This window comes from Engraulis encrasicolus, chromosome 1 (genome assembly GCF_034702125.1).
Source record: "Engraulis encrasicolus isolate BLACKSEA-1 chromosome 1, IST_EnEncr_1.0, whole genome shotgun sequence".
NCBI classification, from domain to species: domain Eukaryota; kingdom Metazoa; phylum Chordata; class Actinopteri; order Clupeiformes; family Engraulidae; genus Engraulis; species Engraulis encrasicolus.
In genome coordinates this window covers 50,936,727-50,941,667 of record NC_085857.1, presented here as the reverse complement: position 1 = coordinate 50,941,667, position 4,941 = coordinate 50,936,727, and the positions used below count along the sequence as shown (strand labels likewise).

The window sequence follows — 4,941 nt, the reverse complement described above, 5'->3', positions numbered from 1 at the left end:
TCTGACCTGAACGACACTTGCCCAACGTTGGCTCATTGTTGGCACCGTCGTCTGACCAAAACGACTTTTGCACAACGTCGGGCCACGGTTGGTACGGTTGGCCGTGAGCGCTCAAGCTGGCCGTCGAGATATCACAGTGGTGGTCGGCAAACGCAGAGTGATCTTTATTTAATGAGAGCCTATATTTAATGAGCCGTCAATGCACACACTCAAGACGCAGTTGCAAGGCAAGATGGTTCAAACAGTTATGAAAACAATGTTAACTGTCGCATATTTGCTCCCGGTTTCCATTTTTCACAATGTCGCACCCTCGTCCTGCAGGAATAGCGATTGCCCCCCAAAAGCAGCGCGTGCCAAGGTAAGTGCCAGTGGCTATAGCAACAGTAGGCTACTGTTTAAGTTTTACCGTTAACATCACACCATTCACTTTCTCTCCTCATCTTATTAACCAGCCAGCTGAAGGTAACCATTCCTGTTTTTTATTAATTAATTTCGTAACAACTCTTTGTAGACACTTTACTTGTAGGCCTACTGTGCGGTATAGCTATCTGTTAACAGCTGAGTTATATTTACGTTTTGTTGACATTGTCCAAACCAACCGGCAGATAAGCTAACAACATTAGCTGCCGGCTGTTCTCTACTGATTTCCACCTCTAGATTAGAAACAAATACCCTCGTCAAAACATTAAACAAACGATGTATGGCGATGAACTTTATTCGCAAAGAACAATCAAAACGGAGGGCTGGTAGCTAATCCTTTCGGAGCTGTTTTCGGGTTGGCCACCACCTACTCCCACTACTACGGACACATCTACTGGTAGTGCTTGATGACTGAACGCCGGCCGGCCGCCCCCCGTCCAAATAATTAGCCAGGCAATATGTTCAGTGTGGCACCAGGGAGGAAAGGGGCTATGGTGGCGCTGCTATCAGTAGGCTATCTCAGAAAGACACTACTGCATTTCTTGCATGGGAGATGTGTACTGTGCATAGTTAAAAACCATTGACAATGTCAACACACTTTCCGCTTTCCCCTTCAATGTTTGTGTGTGTGTCTTTGTTTTCTCTGTTAGATACACATGAGAAAGCCAGGCAAAAACGTGTGAGTTGTCCAGGGGAAAAGGTGAAGGAGCACATGAAGAAAGTGGGCGAATAAGACGGCAAGTTTTCTTGTTTCCTTTTCTATTCTTCTTCACCCACACAAAGATTGAGCTATCCAGTTTTGAAATGTGACTCTTTCCAACAGACCATCTTCAAGAAAGACACAGCCTGGAGTCTGCAGCCACAAAGTCACACATATAAAGTAAGTAAGCACACTACCATCTTCCTATGCAATGGACTGTACAGGCTGACCCAGGCTGTATAATGGTTGGTTGCATGTATGTGACACTTGTGATCTATCAATTTTACCAGGCATGCAGAGTGGCAGTGGAGATGCATCAGCCCTTACCTGACGTACCACCCAACATCTGTGCCACCTGAGATGCCCCAGTATGTTTTTTACTCCCTATTGTAGCTACTGGCAAGTGTGTGTGTGTGTGTGTGTGTGTGTGTGTGTGTGTGTGTGTGTGTGTGTGTGTGTGTGTGTGTGTGTGTGTGTGTGTGTGTGTGTGTGTGTGTGTGTGTGTGTGTGTGTGTGTGTGTAAGTGTAAATAAACTTCTGAAATTCTAGCTTTTAATCAACTGTTGACATCTTAGTTTTTGTATGCATTTCAACACTTGTGATCTATCAATCTTACCAGGAAGAAAAGCAGCAGAGTGGTGGCAGTGGAGATGCATCAGTCCTTACCTGACGTACCACCCAACACCTGTGCCACCTGAGATGCAACCGGAATGTTTTTCTCTCCTATCTACTGGCAAGGTGTGTGTGTGTGTGTGTTCATGTTCAAGTTGAAGTTATTTGACTTGTCTCACATATTATTTCTAGTGCAGTGATCAGCTCTTCATCCAAAGAAGTAAAGTTACAAAAAAAAAAGAAATACGTAAAAATATATAAAAATATATATATATATATATAAATATAAATATAAATATAAATATATATATATATATATAATATATATATATATATATATATATACACACGTATATCAATTAAAAACATCTCTGTTCAGCAGTCGCACTGCCTAGGGGTAAAAACTTTTCCTCACAGTCTTTCTGTTCTTGCATGTATGGTACAGAGTTTTGAAATATGACTCTTTCCAACAGACCATCTTCAAGACACAGCCTGGAGCCTGCAGCCACAAAGTCGGGCCCAGACAACAAAACCACACTGATGAAGTAAGTAAGCACATCACTACACAGTAAATTGTGTAGTGTTAAAATAACACTTAAAGAGTTAAAATTAACACTGTTCTAGTGTCTATTTGGTCCTGCTCCAGATCAGTGTTAAACACTGGTGTTAGATTTATAGTGTTAAGCTAACACTATAAAGAGTAAAGCAGTTTCGGGGAGCACCCTACTAACAATTTTTAGTTCTAAGAAGGTTCCTGGAACACAAGCCCTTGGTTCCAGTTTAATTCTGGGTACGTCCCCAGAGTCATGTTTGGTTATTTTTCCGTTCTCACTTGGTTGGCAGGAAAGTTTAATTTTCGTTCCTAGAATGTTATATGTGTAGTTCCCATTCCGTTCCCTTATTGTTCTCTCACTGTCACGTTATTCCTGTTCATGTCATGTTTGTTCCCTTGCCATTCCCATATGGTTCCCTTAATCTTGTTGGTTGCATATTTGGTTCCTTAGACATGCTCCTGATGTTCCCCCAACCTTGTTTATTATTGTGAATGTGTTTTGGTCCTGCCCCACTATCTCTCACCATAGTTGAGGTACCCTGATCATGGTAATTAAGCACCTCCCATCCTCCACCATGACTGAAACACCCTGCGCCTGGCATCAGTTTGCCACACTGCTCTCTTAAGATAATGTTTAGAGTTGTTGAAAAAATGTAAAATGTCGATAAAGCAAGTTTTTATGTTGGTATTATGATTTATGTATTGGTTGAATAGTTTTAAGATTTTTTTTTTGTAGGTTTTTAGTGGAATAAAACGGTTGGCCCAGCGTTGAATAGGTTGTATTTAGGTTGGTTTTGGGTTGGCATTAGGTTGGTAGGCTACATTGAAATTTTGGTTGGGCCAACGTTGGCCCACCGGACAAAATTACGTTGGGCCAACGACGGCACCCAACGTTGGCCCAACACTACTCCTGACGTTGGCCCAACATTGGCCCAACGTCTGCTTGCTACCTGGGCAGTAGCACCAAAAGAGTAGAACATGTCACACGGAGATTATGTATCTGACACACTTACAATATATGTTCACACCGGTATACAGTAGCTATACGGTCAATCAAGGGAGCCAAAGTTACGGAAAGTGTTTCATCTGTTACATACTGTATCATATTTACAGCTATTCCACCCATCCAACCCTGAAAGCACAGTAGGTCGACGAAGCTAGCAGGCTAGCTAGTCCTACTCACCGATGTGTTGACTGAGACCCAGGCGAGCACCATTAGCAGTCTCATCCAATTCCAAACACAGTATCTGTCAGGGCTTCTATGAATTATAATTTCAACGATCAAACACCCCATTCTTGCCTGCCGTCAATCACATGTCTTCGTGCTGCTATCGTTTCACATTGTTAGCCTAGTCATTTCTCCAGCTGCTACTGTATGTTTTTGCAATGGCCAGGACAACAATCGCGGTCTTTACAAATTACATCAACATACTGTGTTTGAAAAGTGATCAAATCTGTAAGAACTAAGTTGTAATGTAGACTCGAAAGTACATTTTCAAACTTTATAGTCAGTCAGGACAGCGTCATGTCTGCAACTCATCTCGAGTCGCACTTTGGCTTGCTAGCTCAGCTGTAGCTCTACTCCAACGAGACGAGGCAGGTAAACAACACTCCCCATGGCTCTGAAATATGAGGTAACGGTGCCACCTAGTGGTTTGCCAACATGTAGGCACAACTACCGGTACCCACAGTAGGCCTACAATGCCATATACAACAGCGTTGAAGCATTACAAAAAGTCTTGTTTTAATTCTTGTAAAAAAAATCGATATTTCCGGAGTCATGAAATTCATCTTTTGACAACACCCAGGCATCGTCCAATCAGAAATGTGTATTTTGTAAATTAACTAAAACCTATAAAATTATAAACCCAAGTTATTTTTTACTTAATTAATGATTCAGGTTTATGGGTTTTGAATAATGGTGCACATAACATGTAAGAATGGTTTTCTATTAGAGTGGACCTTTAAGGGCATAATTTTTATGCATAACACTTGGCCCAGCAAAAACCTAGACTGGCTTTGTAGTTGTAGCATGGATGTGTGTTTGTGCACCTTTAACGCACGGCAGGTGTCTGCTAGTGCGTTTGCGCGTCAAGTGATGTTTACACACCAATTGCCAGTGCAGAAATCTCTTTAAAAAGAGGGTCCAAGCCACTGCAGAGGGACTGGCATGTGTGTGGCAGGTTTGCCTTTTTTTAATGTTTCATTGGGAGATTGAGCTTCACTGAATTTATGTTGTTCAGGTGGAGTATCGAGTACTGCCCGAGTGGTTTCTCGTGGCTTTAAGAGCCAAGACTGACAAAGTCTAGGCTACAGCTGGATTGCTGGCTTGATCCACTTGCATGTACCGCCCTGGTATGTAGCCTCAGGTTTTACCATGTTATAATGTAGGCTATATTAACAAGGGCGTAGCACCAAATTTTGGGCCCTAGGAACAACCTCTTCCATGGGCCCCCTATACACACACCAACCTACCCAACCCCCACCACCTGATATTGTCATCCTTCTTGCCTTCCTCAGAATACCCCTCTATGTTTTCATCTCCTTCACTTGAATCATCCTCATCTTCAATCATATGACATAATAGACATAATAAAAATATAAAATGTCTTAATCTTTCACATTAGGCTACCAGTTATGAAAAGTAGGCTATCAT

At 42.1% G+C, this 4,941-nt stretch overlaps 1 long non-coding RNA gene across 2 annotated transcripts; it reads left to right on the top strand.

The window, feature by feature from the left end:
- The first annotated feature begins 1,241 nt into the window (after positions 1 to 1,241).
- Positions 1,242 to 2,267, top strand: LOC134454114 (uncharacterized). 2 transcript variants are annotated; one of them, XR_010035794.1, is made up of 3 exons: positions 1,242 to 1,300; positions 1,411 to 1,488; positions 2,206 to 2,267. It is a non-coding gene; the product is annotated as an uncharacterized LOC134454114 (long non-coding RNA). The 2 variants fall into 2 exon arrangements; XR_010035793.1 differs by lacking the exon at positions 2,206 to 2,267 and adding an exon at positions 1,740 to 1,830.
- Positions 2,268 to 4,941: the final 2,674 nt, after the last annotated feature.